Genomic DNA, 17,298 nt, shown 5'->3' on the forward strand with positions numbered 1-17,298 from the left:
TACCAGCAATTTTATTGCTGGAATCGAGTTATAAGATCCTATATATTATTAATATAGGTATGCAACGTCCGCATATAGTGTGCTACTTTTTTTATAAACAAAATGGCGTCGACAAATCGTATTTTTTTTAACTTTACACCAAAAACACTAAAATACAAATTCACCCCAATTTAATTCTACATAGAGGCATGTTTTTGTCGATTTGCTGCGACGAAAATTTTCCTCGGAAAATGTGGGTTTTCCCAACAAAATCTCGAATTTTCAAATAAATTTTTTGGGCCAGTAATTATTTATCAGTAATTATATAGCTTGGTAAAATAAAAGCTTTCTTGGTATAGATTATAAATTCAGAAGCCGGTGAAAATGAAACGAATATTTTAGCAACAACTCAATTGTTAATCATTAACAATTTACAGTCGCAATAACATCCAAAATAATCATGAGACATTGATCAAACTTAGAAAGATTATAAAGGTGTGATGCCTATTTAATATTTTGTCGACAAAATATAAATTTTTCATTCTTTTGCATAATCTTTAAATGTTTAAAAAATTGTTATAAACAAATTAACATTTCTCAGAGATTGTTTATTATATTCTAATTTTAAAAAATACTTAAAATGCGTATTTCATAGGTCTTGAAAATGAATGGTTTAAAAAAAATTCCAAACATTTGCAAAAAAGTTATGAAACAGCAAGTAAATATACGATATCTCCGTTGTTTATAATTTGTTTTAATTGTTTCAAAGCTTAAAAGTGAGTCTATGGTACAATCTAATTACTCACAAAGAATGTCAAAAATTAGTGCACTGGTTATATTTTAATCAAAGATTAAAATTACTTTTTTTTGTAATTTTTCGCGCAAAAGTAGGCCTGATACAGAGTCGGAGCTAAAATGTTCACTCGAAGCGACTGACACGCAGCATACATTATTTATTAAAAGTGTACGTCGCGCGGCCGATCGTCGCTCCGAGTGAAAATTTTAGCTACAGTACTGTATTAGTCGACTTTCGCGCGTGTAAATTACAAAAAAAATATATTTATAATCTTTAATTAAAATATAACCATTAAACTGATAATCGATATTTACTTGCAAATAATTAGCTTGTATTTTAAACTCACTTGTATGCTTTGAAAGAATTAAAAAAAATTATAAACACCGTAGTAATCGTATGTTTATTTTGCTGTTTCATAACATTTTTGCAAATGGTTGCAAAAAGTTTTAAAGCATTCATTTTCAAGATATTTGAAATGCGCATTTTAGCTATTTTTTAAAATTATAATATAATAAAAACTTTCTGAGAAACGTTAATTTGTTTATAACTATTTTTTAAGCATTTAAAGATTATGCAAAAAAATAAAAAATTTATATTTTGTCGACAAAATGTTAAATAGGCATCTCATCTTTATAAGATTTCAAAGTTTGATCAGTGTATCATAATTATTTTGGTTATTATTGCGACCGTAAATTATTAATTAACAATTGAATTGTTGCTAAAATATTCGTTTAATTTTCACTAGCTTCTGGAACTATAATCTAAACCAAGAAGGGTTTTAAGTCACCAAATTATTTAATTATTGGTAGATAATTACTTATCTAAAACTTTATTTGAGAATTAAAGATTTTGTTGGGAAAACCCGCATTTTCCGAGAAAAATTTTCGTCAGAGTAGATCGGAAAAAACAAGTCTCTATGCAAAATTTAATCACGGTGAATTTTTATTTGAGTGTTTTTGTTGTAAAGTTAAAATCTTCGTAGTTATAGAGCAATAATTGAAAAAAAACACGATTTTCGGGCGCCAATTGGTTTATAAAAAAAGTAGCACACTATCTAAGGACTTTGAATACCTATATTATTAATATATAGGATCTTATAACTCGATTTCAGCAATAAAATTGCTGGTAAATAACTTTCCCCAAAAATGGCCTATTCTCCGATAATCAGCCCAGACTATAATTGTAGACCTATAGGAAGAAAACCTACCTGTTTACTGCCTAGAGTTCGCTTCCGTTTTTTAATTATTAACAATTTAGTGCAAAAAACGCCATAAATAATTGACATAAAATTACAAAATTTGATTTTTTAGAACATTGAAAGAGCTTCAAAATACCGATTTTTTAATGTTAAAAGTCAATGTTTTATAAAAAATGAATAACCATTTTCAATTTCGTTGCAACACGAAACTACAGCCGCATCATTATTCCAGTTCAATCAGAGAGTGCAGCAAACACCTCTACCGGTTTCGAAACTTATTAGTCTCTCATCAGGAGGCACATATGCTGCTCTCTCTGACCCAACTAGAACAAATCCCGGCGTGCAGTCACGGATTGCAACGAACGAAATGGCAGGGATGCCCTAGCGGCAACTGCTATCAGAAAACTAAGTTTTCAATCTAATAACACATAAAACAATATCCAAAAATGTTATTCTACATCCTACCAGACTGAAAACAATGGGAACCTTCTCTGGTAACACCTCCGAGGCTTCTGTAATTTGCAAGCCATAACGGATGCTGAGACTAAGGAAGATGAGGGAATTTTACAATTTATAATTCACCTCCCATCTGCTCAGCGCGGTAAGTTCCAACGAGAATGGTTCCCTTCGTACTCCAATCGGAGTAAACATGTAAATCAAAAATGAATAACCATTTTCAATTTCGTTGCAACACGAAACTACAGCCGCATCATTATTCCAGTTCAATCAAAGAGTGCAGCAAGCACATCTACCGGTTTCGAAACTTATTAGTCTCTCATCTTCTTCTTCTTCTTGTGCCACTCCTATCGGAGATTGGAAATCATCAAGGCTACCCTGACTTTGTTTACAGCTGACCTAAAAAGTTCATTAGTGGTGCAGCCAAACCACTCTCTCAAATTCCGCATCCACGACATTCTTCTACGGCCTGGATTCCGTTTTCCTTCCGTCTCTCATCAGGAGGCACATATTATGCTGCTTTCTCTGACCCAACTAGGACAAATCCCGGCGTGCAGTCACGGATTGCAACGAACGAAGTGGCAGGGATGCCCTAGCGGTAACTGCTATAAAAAAAACTAAGTTTTCAATCTAATAGCACATAAAACAACATCCAAAAATGTTATTGTACATCCTACCAGACTGAAAACAATGGGAACCTTCTTCAACGTTAAGGTAGAAAAGTTGTTGTTATAAATGCAAAAATAAGCCGACCTTGGAAAAGACGAACCATTTTTTATAGAGGTATCAATCCACCTATGAACAATCAGAATTGCATATAGAGTGAAGGAAGCACAACTATGTACTTCATACATGTCAATATTATATTTGCATTTCTGAGTAGTTTATTGGTTTCGGGTAACTTTTATAATTTATATAAATGAATAGTATTTCGCAATATTTTTGTATATCTTTATAATAAAAACGAAAAATATTCTTGCTTAATTGTTGTAATAAGCGGTTATCATTCAATATGTTCTATCAAGTTTACATTATCTGGATCTGCCTTTAATGAGTGTACTGGATTTCAAAATATACTACCCTAAAATATGCCTACAGTCGCAACTCTCTAATTTAAATGGAAAAGCTATTTCGTTGGAATTAAAGAGGTTCGGGTTATACAGATTCCAAAATTAAATTTTGTTATAAACGAGAAAAATATGTTAAGGAAAAATGGGAATATACATTCCAAAATATTTACACAACTTTTAGTTTTCGTCATCAATGACACTACCAAAATAATTATTATAAAACTTACTAATTTAACCGAATTAGATTACAGTAAGTACCTAAATCTAACAACTAAAATAAATTCAATATGGAAACTAAATACCAAACAATTTTTTGCTTGTTTTGCTATCAATAAGGGAGTGTAAAATCTGAAAATGGTATACCTATCATAGCCCTTTTCCATTTCTCTTTCTGTTGTGGCTAGTTTATTCATATTATTTGCCTTGGTTAGGGTTTAAATTTGACATCCATACAGCATGATAGAAAGGACACACTGGTTGAACCCTTTGCTCCTCAAGTACTGATTTACTTTGCGGTTCCTAAGTATTTAACTGAGTTGTACAAATTCTGCCATGACAGTCTTCCGGAAACTTGAAACTTTTTAACCAGAAATGACATCAAAACTGGAACTAAATATTAGAGATGGAGTTTTCAATACGCGATAATTGATAGATCACATGTACTATTTCCGCGACTACAATGTGGTACTTCGGATTACACCTTTTTAACTGGAATTGATATAAAAACCGGAAGTATATAATACTTTGACACGTCTTGCTAAGGCGCGTCGGATAATATATCGCTTGTGTGATTTTGGTGATTTTAAAACAGTACTTTCAGTTGCAACTCCAGAACCGGAAGTCCGAAGTTAAATTTCTCACCTCTAATACCATTGCTGGGTTATAAGCTTTCATACATTTGTCATTATATCTGTCTTAATGGGATCTCCGTCTTAAAAGTGTCTTATGGAATGTGTTTATTTACCTCCAAACTCTCCATTAAGTTTGTATGAAGACTATGTAAATTGTGTCGAAGATATTTTATATGAAACACAGTACAGTTTGGTATATCTTCTTGGTGATTTTAACCTATCAAATATTCATTGGGAAAATGATGAATATGGCTCAAGACCGATTGGAAATATTACTAACAAAGTATTTCAGAAAGTTTTGCTTTTCTAAATCTCTTTCAATTAAATAATGTACCAAACTGTAATAGGGGTCTCTTAGATCTTATTTTTTATAGTATAAATAATATAGACTTAAAAAATTGCTGATCAATCTTTATTAAAATGTGATAGCTATCATCCAGCCTTGTCCTTTGACATTATTGGAAATATTCTTTTAGACTCCCTTAGCTATGATTATTTCTATTTTGACTTCAAAAATGCTAATTATAATATCCTTATTAATGAATATTTAGGTTTAGTCGACTGGAATAGGATTATTGACGAGACAGATGTAAATAATCTTCTTCTTTAAGTACCGTGCCCAAATTTTTAGGCGTGGGTAGCTTCCATAACAATTTGCCGATATCGTTCTCGATCTTGTGCGGCATGTAACAATTGATCTGCTGATAAGCCAGTCCATTGACGAAGGTTTCGAAGCCATGAATATTTCTTTCGACCAATTCCTCTTTTTCTGTCGATCTTTCCATTGAGTATTAACTGCAGCATCCTGTATCTGCTACCTCTCATTATATGCCCCAGATATTCAAGTTTTCTCTTTTTTTATTATCTTCATTAAGTCACCTTCGCCTTGACCTACTCTGTTTAAGACTTCTCTGTTAAAAATGCGTTGAACCCAAGATATTCTGAGCATTCTACGATATGACCACATCTCAAAGGCTTCTAATTTGTTCATCATGTTAACCTTCATGATCCAGGTTTCACATCCATATAGTAATACAGGATACACATAACATTTTAGGAACTTGATTCTTAGTTGTAAGTTCAGCTGAGAGTTGCTCAGAATAGATCTAAGTTTCATAAATGCTCCCCTTGCAATTTCTATACGAGTTTTAATTTCTTCATCCGAATTTAGTGTCACATTTCTGCTTGATTCTATTAAGAATTATCTTAAGAAGTAGCTTGAGAGAGTGGCTCATGAGACTAATTAGTCTAAAGTCTTTACATGATGATGTATTAGGTTTTTTTGGGAGTGGAATAAATGTAGACTCTAACCATATCTGTGGCATCATTCCAGTCTCGTATATATGGTTATAAATGTTTGTTAGTTGTGAGACATTGTCGTCATCCAGAAGTTTGAGCCAGTCTGATGGTACTTGGTCAGGGCCTGGAGATTTCTCATTTTTGCTCTGTTTGATGGCTTTCTCTACTTCCGCTTTTAAAATGCTAGGACCAGTATTCGTATACTTTGTGGTGTTAAGTGGTGGTCTCGTATCCAGGAAGAGCTCTTTTATATAGTTAGTCCATTCTTCCTTTTTTTTTCATCCAAGTCGAGAATTATTTTACCTTTGGAGTTTCTCATAAAGTGAGGAGTTCTTTTTCTCTGAGTGTAGGTAATTTCTTTAAGCTTTTTATGTATATTAAACTCGTCATGTTTTCTTTGTAGTTCTTCCATTTCACGACATCTTTGTTCCATCCAGTCCTCTTTTGCTCGCTTAACCTCGTACCTTATTTGTCGATATATCTCTCTATACCGAATCTCGTCTTTGTTTTTCCAATTTCTTCTTTGTTGAATAAGGTCTAGTATTTTATCGGTCTCATCCAATCCTTTTTCTTTATTGAGTCTTTTTCTGGTTTCAAAACTTCGTTTGCTATGGTGACCATGGCGGAATTCATGATATCTAGATTTTGACCGATATTTTCTTGTTCAGATCTTTCTAACTGCTCTTTAATCTCACGATTTATCTTATTTCCGAACTCATCTGCTATTACGGCATTTCTTAGGAGTCGAGTATTAGGTTTCTTCTGCATTGTGGGGGCTTTTATTCTTTTTAGTTTTAGTTTGAATCCAGCACAGAGCAGATTATGGTTAGTTGCTGCGTCTGCACTTAAATAATAGCGTTGATGAATTTTACGAAGTGTTAGATTCCTATATTAAATCTATTTGTAGGTATCAAAAACTAGATGCAAAAACTCAAATTTATCTGAAATGGTACACTCCTCATTTAAAACACATATTATTTCAAAAAAAGATTGCTAATGCAAAATACAAAATGACAGGATCTAAGAAGGATTATGATATTTTTCCTAATTTGCGTCAAGAATTTAGGGATTGTTACAAAACATGTCGTTAGATTCAGCTAAGTCATTTACAAACTGCTATGTATGATAAAAAAGATTTTTGGAGTTATGTAAATAATAAAAGAAAATGTTTTGATTTACCAAACACAATGAATAGAAAAATGAGAATATAACTTCTGATAACTCCCAAAATATAGCAAATTTGTTCAGTAAATTTTTAAATTAAACCTATGTTACTAGTAATACGAATTATCCATCTGCAAACTCCGATAATAGTCTTTGTGTTGAAATTTGTGATATTACTGCATTAAGATGTATTTGAATTTATATGTATCTAAGATTAGTCTAAAAGTAAGTTGTGGACCTGATAATATATCCCCTTTTTTCATATTTAATTGTAGATTTATTCTGAGTTATATTTTACAAAAAATATTTTTTAGTTTATCATTGAGTTGAGGTGTCTTTCCGGAGATATGGAAGAGAAGTTATATTACCCCAGTCCATAAAGGTGGTAATAGTACCGAGCTATAGGTATCTAAAATTTCAGTTTTTGCTAAATCTTTTGAAGGGATTGTAGCTGCAAAATTTGGTCCATTATTGAATCCTACTTTAATGCCCGACCAACATGGTTTTATTACAGAACGTTCTACTACTACCAATTTCTTAGTTTTACAAGAATTTTTGTTGGATGCTTTTGAAGGGTATGACCAGGTTGATGTCATTCATACTGACTTTTCGAATGCATTCGATAGTGTTAATCATACTGTCCTAATCTGTAAACTTTATAATGCTGGTTTACATGGAAGATTATTAGGCTGGATGAAACGCTACCTCACAGATAGAACTCAAGTTGTAAAAATTAACCAATGTTTGTCATCTACTATCAATGTAACCTCTGGTGTTCCACAGGGTGGACATATATCTCCTCCGCTTTTTAATTGTGTTGTAAATGATATAAAATTGTTTTTATTATAGTAATATTTTTATCTATGCTGATGATCAAAAAATTCATAGAGTCAAAAAAAATTCCAATGACAGTTTATTACAGAATGATTTAAGTAGATTATTGGATTAGTGTAACTTAAATGCTTTGAATTTGAACATAAATAAAAAATGTAAGTTAATGCGATTTTTTAGAAACAAACATCCGATTTCATTTGAATACCACATTGAACCAAATATTTTTGAGGTCACAACATTTAAGGATTTTGGGGTAATTTTTGACCCTACACTAAGCTTCAGGGACCACTTTTCTTACGTTTCTAATAGATCCATGAACATTTTAGGTTTCATGAAACGTAGTCTCTCTGAATTTGATAATATTTATTGTCTCAAAAATATCTACTATTCCCTTATTAGATCGGTTTTGGAATATGGTATCAATATGGTCTCCGCATTATAAATGCTACAAAGCTCTATTAGAAAGAGTACATAAAAAGTTCTTAAGATTTATTGATTTTAAATTAAGAATACCTGTAAATGAAATTGAATACCTACATTGTTTTACAATTGAAACAAGTAAGCGATAGACTACTTCAGCTAATTGAAACAATATTCGAAAATATTATTCCAATCATCCAAGATAGCCATCGCTACACCGTCAGCTTAGCTCAGTCACTCCGGTGTGTGTTCGTCTTGTCCTCATCTTAGAAATGAACTCTAAAAATTTAGAATGGAAGCAAACAAAACAGTATTTTTAACTAATCATGTTTATTGTTCATAAAAATATAATAAAAATATGACTTATAAAATTGCATTAACCTTTAACTAGCCGCGCATCAAGTTATGACATAACTACACGCGTGGCGTACTTTATACGCCACAAGAAAATACACAATAACAGCGGATTTGTTTATTTTTTTTTTGACAAATTACATTTAGTTGTTTGTTATAAACCTTATTCGACATCAGTGAATACTTGGAGTTCCTTCTCAGTAAGCCAATTGGGTTTTATAACTGGAATAATGGAATAACTGGATTCCACGATAAATAAAATTGCTAATAAAAAATTTTTTGAAATGTGATTTTTTACGGGAGAAAAAGTATTGTTTATAAAGAAAAATATATTTTGTGCCATAATGACTAAAAAACAATTGAATTATGTACTTATATTACTACTTATATTAATATAATCGTGGCGTATATTGTCCAATACCGGAAACAACAAATAATAAACTGTAAATTACGATCTTCCCAGAACACCGATTATAACGAAACTAAAACCAAATTGTAAAGCACATTCCAGTGATAGGTTAGAGACATAAACAAGGTCAAAAATTAAATTCTTAAATATATTTGCAGTAGAATTCTTATATCTGGCGTACAAAATACGCCAGCGCGTGTAGTTAAAGGTTAACAAATATATTCAAATTCTAGCCAAAAACTAACAATTCTGGATCATACTTATGGCTTTTGGTAGCTGATGGTAACTTCTTGATGTTGAATGGTACTGCTGTGGACTTCTCTTGACCTCGACAGATGTTGTGGCCCTAGGTCAGTGTAGCTGCAGATGTTGGATGCTGTAGTCTGGATGTCATGGTCTCACGTTGTTATTTCGCCGTAGTTCCATCACCGGTGAGGTTGGCTTGAAGCTGGAGGCTCCCGGAGGGAGAAAAGTTGATTCTTATTCCAAAAACCCAAGATAAAGATGATTTGAATAAAAATGATTTATTTTTCACATCACATGCCTTTTATAAGATTACCACCGCCATTTAGAGAATTGAAATGACAGCGGGTAGGGATGAAGTTTCACTTTCATGACAGTGCGACATAGGCAGTGGCGGGCATGTTCCGTATTGAGACAGATACTTACAGAGTAAGAATGTACGGGGTACGTTCAGTATGTTCAATCGATGATTTAAATGAAAAGAGATATAGTAAATAGAAGATAATAAAAGAAGATAATAAAAGAGGATAATAAAAGAGGATAATAAAAGAGAATCATCAAAAAGGGCGCCAACGAGTTTTTAACGAAGAAAACTGGTAAAACAAATAGAAGAAAATAATTACCTATGAAATATTAAAGAAAATAAAGTAAAATAACTATTTAAAAATAAAATATCAAAGATGTGACGTTTGTAATGTTACACAATCTTTATTTAAATTGCCTGCTTTTAAAGAAAGGCGAATGTTGCTTGATGTAGCATTTATATATAAATTAATGCGAGGAGGCATTGGAAAAGTTTTACTCCCGTACTCACTGTAGAGATACCAGATTCCAAGACTTATTTTATTTAGAATTTCATAATAGAACTTATACTGTACATATACCCTTACAGAGAATGTGTAGAAATGCAAACTTTAATAGTAATGATTTTTTTCATTACACATTAACTTACACTATTAAAGCACATTGTGCTTTACTAGTGTAAATTAAATTTAAGTTGATTTGTAAAAAAATGGCCAGTCGGTAAATAAACACAACATTACATTAACAACCGAGGAGTTATATTCAATGACAGACAGACGGGCGGACAGACAGGCATAAAACCGGAAGTATATATTTGTTCTTATCTTCCTAAGGTGCGTCGATCATTCGCAGTATCTCTTGTAGTATTTTGCCAACTTTAAAAACATTACTTTCGGTTGCAGCTCTGGAACCCGAAAGTCCGAGATCAAATTTCTCACCTTTACCATCCTTGGGTTGTAAGCTTTCATTTGACATCTCACTTGTCATTGTATCTGGTCTAATGACGAAGAATTTGTGTTTACAAAGTCTACGAGGCAGACAGAGATAAATAATTAAACATTTTCACTTTTTTTTTTTTTCAAAATCTGTGCAAACAATAGTTATTTGGATGATTTGCTACGTAACAAAAACTACTACATTCATTACAATACTACATTTAATTGGCATTATGCAGACTTATGGATGGTAACCAACGTTCTAAAATAAGGACATGGTACGTGAAGAAGAAGAGCCTTATAATTATTTCTGAAATGCTGTATTGTTTTTTTGTACGAATATTTTTATTACTAAATATCTCAGACGTATTTTGATGATTTATAATGAAGAAGTTTTTGCTTAAAATATTTCCGTCGTCAGCGGCAGTCTAGATCTACCTACTAAATTTTATAATACTGAGTTAATGAACGTAATGAGCGCAAAATGAACCGTTTAATTATTCCTTTTCAAACTGGCTGAACACTGAACAGTCATATTAATTTTTGCTTTAATAGTCAAGGGAGTTATTAATTTATTCGCCATTTAAAATTTCCCAGAAGGAGAAAAGTTTTTCCATAATTGATCCGATAGAAAATAGGGCAGAATATTAGAGAGTTTATAAGCTCGTTCTTTATAATATATACAGTGGAACCTCGATAAGTAGGATTAATCGAGACCGCGGCTGATTTGGGTTATCGAAAATCCGGGTTAGCCGGAGAATATGGTAAAAATTAATTAAATACTCTATACTTCGAGATAAACTCCATTAAAATTGCAAAAACATGAAATATATATGCACAGTACATCTAAATTACGTAAGTTGTATACTACGGTGTTGTTCATTTCTTGTAGTAGGGGAGCGAAGTATGCTAAATGTGGAGTCACTCGAGCGCTTTGTGGACCTATTGGGTTGTGAAGAGTAGGTTCTAAAACAAAAAAAAGTTAAGCAAGGTTTTCCATTTTAGTGGTGACTTTCCATTTTTAATTTAATTTTCCATTTCCAACAATCGTTTTTTCCGATTATAGCACCATCTATCCCTAATTTGAAAGAATGTTTCTAATAAAGGTTGCTTATTTTAACCAAATTTTAACGTAAAGAGTCCAAATCAGGAAAAAAAAATTGGGGCTTCTATTTAAGATTTTAAAGTAACCCCCACCCTACCTCCGTGTGAGGTCGTGTTTGGTATCATTCGATAGATTTTTAAAAAATATTGAACACGTATTTTTTATATTTCGATCTAACGTTCATTTCGCGAATTATTCGATTTTTTTTTGTGAAACTTTTTAACTCGCCCATTTCCTTACGCCCCGCTCAAATCGTCAGATTTTTGAAATATATGTTACCGGCCAAACCCGATTTCGGGACAAACTAAAACTAGTTTGTCCTAAGCGCGTTAGGATAAACTAGTATGTCCCAGGCCAAAAACGAGTTTATCCTGATATAAAGACGCACACATCAGGCCAAACTAGTTTATCCTGAAGTGTATATTTTTATATCAGGACAAACTGGTTTGGCCTAGTCTAAACCAATTTAATCTAGTCGAAAGTAATTGATTTCAGACTGGTTGCTGATTTAAAGGTAAATTTAGAAGACACTATTAAGAGTTGTAAGACTTGTAAGACTTTTAAGTATTTAGGGTAAATGATAAACCGAGATGGCACTTGTATGAACGATATAGAAATGAAAATAGTAGGGGGAAAACAAGCCACGAAAGCACTTCATGGACTGATATGAAAGAACACTCTAACTGAAGAAAAAAAAACAAGGATTTTTCAGGGATAGTGCTGAATAGTACCCTACTAGAGCGGAAGAATGGCAAGTGACAACAATAATACGAAATAAAATACGAACAGTTAAATTGGAGTTTATGAGGTGTCTAAAAATCACCAGGTATGACAGAATAAAAACAGACGAAATATGAAACAGAATAGAAGTAGAATGCTCAATTACAAAAAAGTTGTGGTAGTGAAAGTAGAGCCTTGAAATGGTAAGCGCATGTACAAAGAATGCCGGAGCACAGGTGGCCGAAAAGATTACTGGACTGTGACTCGCGGGGAGGAAGGCGGAGACAAAGACCTGCTGTGAGATGGAAAACTCACATAGGAAATGCTATGATAGATAGAGACCTCAGACATGGCGACTGGGAGAATAGAGTGCTATGGAAGACGAAAACGGCAAACTCATAATGAGAAAAAGCCAAGAAGCAGAAACTAATTCAGCGAAGTTATATTCGCGGTCGGACGGACAGACATCCTAGGTCAAATTTCCCACCTTTAGTACCTTCCTTGGATTATAAGCTTTCATTTTACACCTCATTTGTCATTCTACCTGGTATAATGACGGAGGAGTTAAGTTTACGGACATACAGACAGACGCACAAACGGACGGACAGACGAACGTGGATAATTCAATTTTTTTACATTTTTTCAAAATTGGTAAAAACAATATTAATTCGTACTCGATTTTATTTTTAAGTGTATCTTTTCCTTTCATTTTTCGAGAAGACCTCATCCTTTTATATTTGTTATTTTTTATATTATTTAATTATACAAGAATGTATTAATTTATAGCATGTATCAATATCTTCATTCGATGTATCATATGATAAAAATATCGATGTATAATTTTTTTGCCATCCCTGTTGAGATGTGATTTGAGAATTATTCCCCGCATGTAAAAGTCCTTACGTGTTCGCTAAATTACTTTCGACTCAGCTAAATTGGTTTAGACTAGGTCGTACTAGTTTATATCCTGAAATGTGAGTCTTTATTATACCAGGATAAACTAGTTTGGCCTCGGCCAAACTAGTTTGACCTGAATTGTGTGTATTTATATCAGGATAAACTAGTTTGGCCTAGGACGAACTAGTTTGGCCTACGCGCGATAGGACAAACTAGTTTGGCCTAGGCCATACTAGTTTATCCCAACGCGCTTAGGATAACTAGTTTGTCCTAAAATCGGGTTTGGTCGGTAACATATATACTCTTCGGCATGTCCTTAACTTACATTATCTTAATCTGACAATTTCGAGTATTTTTAAGGATAGATTTTTTTTCGGGTCCCCCTTAACGAACTCTTCTGTGTTAAGAGTCAATATATGGTAGAGGTACATCTGCAGGGTACCAGGTTTCTCCCCATATGATAATCTGACGCGCTCGAGGAACTGCAAAAATCCCCGCTTGGGCTCCCCTACCATTGGTAAAAAACTCAGTCAAACTGAAAAAATGTTTGTTTTGTCTGATCAAAATCGGTCCAGGTTAGCCGGACTTCCGGGTTATCGGAGGCCGACTTATCGGGGTTACACTGTATGTAGTTTACAGAAGGAAACTTAAGACGCAGTCTCACGGTTCGATTTTAGTTGATCAACTTTAGTGGATCCACTAAAATCGAATGATAATAATAGCTGTGAGAACATATTATTTCCAATCGGTTAACTTTTGTCGATTCAATAAAATATTGATCGAGTCAATATTTATCGTTCAACTTGACATTTGTCAGGAGAGTTAAATCATGTTTGAAGAGTATGAGCATTTATTGGTTCACTCGAATCACTGTTTTGTCTGCGTAAATTGTTATTTTTTAAATTAACAAAATGAGTTTAAAGTGGTCAGAGAGTGTTATGTTTATATGTTTATGTTATAGTCAAAGCCCGAATTTCAGGCACTCCTAGGTTTGACTAGGCAATCCTCAGGTCTGACTGACAGTTTTAGTCAAAGCCCGAAATAAATTACAGTTTCGGCCTTTGACTAGTCAAACCTAGGAGAGACTAAGTTGGTCAGGCAAAGGTCGAAATTTAATTTTATGAAATTGGGGTTTGACTAGTCAAACCCCGATCAGCTATTAAACTGTCGTAATTTGTGAGATTAGGTTTAATAAAATGTCATTTTTTTAATTTTATTGTCCATTATTGTTATATTGTCGTAATTAAAATAAAAAAATTAGTGTTTACTCGCACATGTTAAGGCATTATGTCATTTAGAGTTGCACAATACGATAGACAATTTACACTTACATAATTTTGAAGAGCATTTCTTATTGCAGTAGCATTTTATAAAGCCTTGTCTTCCAAATTTAGAATCTATTGTACTAATTTCTCTTAGCCACAGCTTAACGTCATATACATAACGCCACAGAATATCTTTGAAATTTAGAAAATTCTCTTTGCATTCTCTTATTTGAGTTCATGAAAAGAGTGTGTTTATTGTTCTGTATTTCGTACCAACTCTATATAAACAGTCAATTGTTTTATCTTGTATGATACCAAAAACATTTCGAGCATCTTCTTTGGCTCTATCAAAGCTAGGGATAGGTATTGTTACACAGACAGAAAAGATCAAAATAAATAAAGGAAGGGCGACTAAAGGTCTTTTTGTTCAGGCTAATACTATGAAACAATTAAGTGAGAAAAAATTTTACTCCAATTTCGATCGGAAAAACTGTAACAATACCTATCCCCAGGTTTGAGAGAGCCAAAGGAGATGCTCGAGATACTTTGGGTATCATAAAAGATAAAACAATTACGGAACACACTTTTTTCAAGAAATCAAATACGAGAATGCAAAGAGAATTTTCTTAATTTCGAAGATATTCCAGACGTTAGCTGTGTCTAAGAGAAATTAGTACAAAAGATTCTAAATTTTGAGGACAAGGCTTTAATGCTACTGCATTAAGGAATGCTCTTCAAAATTATGTAAGTGTAAAAGGTCTAACGTATTGTGCAACTCTAAATTTTAATGACATAATGCCTTAACATGTGAGAGTAAACACCAATTTTTTTAATTTTAATTACGACAATCTAAAAATAATAAACATTGAAATGAAAAAATGACGTTTTATTAAACGTAATTTAACAAATTACGACATTTTCATAGCTGATCGGGGTTTGACTAGTCAAACCCCGATTTCATAAAATTAAATTTCGACCTTTGCCTGACCAACTTAGTCTCTCCTAGGTTTGACTAGTCAAAGGCCGAAACTGTAATTTATTTCGGGCTTTAACTAAGACTGTCAGTCAGACCTGAGGATTGCCTAGTCAAACCTAGGACTGCCTGAAATTCGGGCTTTGACTATAACATTTATATCCTTCTGTATCCTCCAAAGCAAGTTCTTTTAGCAGAGTTTCGAAACACCACATTCATTCCTTATTTTAATCCAATTTCGTATCCAGAAACGACGTTTTTTATGTTCTTTATTCCATCTAAACAAAATTTTCGTGAATTAATGAATCAGTAAGTTACTAATATATAGTCCTGTCGCCAGGGGGGGTACAACGGCCTCGTTAATTCAGATGGACTTACTCAAGTTTTTTTTATGTATTTTGACCCGTAGAACACGAATTTTTTGGGTAACAGTTGATCCGGATGTCGATAAGATTGTTATAGACCAAGAACTTGAGGAATCAAATAACAGCGATTTTTGGCAAAACAAAACAATATTTTGTATTTTTTGGGCCATTTTAAGTAAAAAATATTTCTACAAGTTTTTTCGTAGGATGCACAGTTTTCGAGATAAACGCGGTTGAACTTTAAAAAAATCGAAAAATTGCAATTTTTGAACCCGAATAACTTTTGATTAAAAAATAAAATAGCAAGTCTGCTTACCGCATTTGAAAGTTTAAGTCAAATTATATCGGTTTTGATTATTTGCATTGGTAAAAATTTATTTTTTTATTGTTTAACAAAGCTATAAACACGTAGGGTTTCCCGTGCTTTTACATGCGTTTTAACGCATGTAACGTAGAAATAGTCTTGATTGCACTAGTACCTATTCTACCTACTCGTTCGATTTTAAATGAGAAATCATAGAAACATCACTCACGCACTAGTTGTTTGTAGCTTTGTTTAGCAATAACACAATAAATTTTTAGCAATGCAAATAATCAAAACCGACATAATTTGACTTGAACTTTCAAAGGCGCTAAGCAGAATTGCTATTTTATTTTTTAATCAAAAGTTATTCGGGTTTAAAAATTGCAGTTTTTCGATTTTTTGAAAGTTCAACCGCGTTTATCTCGAAAACTGTGCATCCTACTAAAAAACTTGTAGAAATATTTTTTGCTTAAAATGACCCAAAAAATACAAAATATTGTTTTGTTTTGCCAAAAATCGCTGTTATTTGATTCCTCAAGTTCTTGGTCTATAACAATCTTATCGACATCCGGATCAACTGTTACCCAAAAAATTCGTGTTCTACGGGTCAAAATACATAAAAAAAATTTGGGTAAGTCCATCTGAATTAACGAGGCCGTTGTACCCCCCCTGGCGACAGGACTAATAATGATATTTATACTTTTGCGTATAACTACACTTGGCGCCATTTTATTAAATCTAATTGCTTCAATTTTATTTGAAATGTGTGGACAAAAACTTGACCGATTTTAATTGATCTACTAAAGGAAATCAACTAAAATTGAACTGCGAGAATGCGCCTTTAAACACAGCGTAAAAAATACATATATTTAATTTACTTAATTTAGTTTAACCCTAGCAAGTTTGAAAATATTGTTACCTGTTAACAGCATATTTAATTTTTATTTAATTGTAATCTTCGAATACGTTTTTGTTTATATTTTTTAATAACTGTGTTTTAAAATAATTGTATTCAAATAAATAGTTTAGTACTAGATCTTCTTCTTCTCGTAGCACTACAACCCGGGTTGGGTCTTGGCTGACTGCACAACTCGCTTCCATCTCGAACGGTTGTCCATGATAGTTGACTTAAATAAATCCGACCATATAATCATCATTCTATTTGCCTTATCCCTATGCGGGGTCGGCTTCCCTAATTGCATTTCTCCACACAATTCTATCTTGGGTCATATCAATGTTAATCCCCTTTACCAACATGTCCTGCCTTATCGTCTCCTCCCAGGTCTTCTTTGGTCTTCCTCTCCTACTCCTTCCAGGAATCTGCACTTCAGCAATTCTTCGTATTTGGTGATTAACGT

This window comes from Diabrotica virgifera, chromosome 1, assembly GCF_917563875.1.
Source record: "Diabrotica virgifera virgifera chromosome 1, PGI_DIABVI_V3a".
Lineage (NCBI taxonomy): Eukaryota > Metazoa > Arthropoda > Insecta > Coleoptera > Chrysomelidae > Diabrotica > Diabrotica virgifera.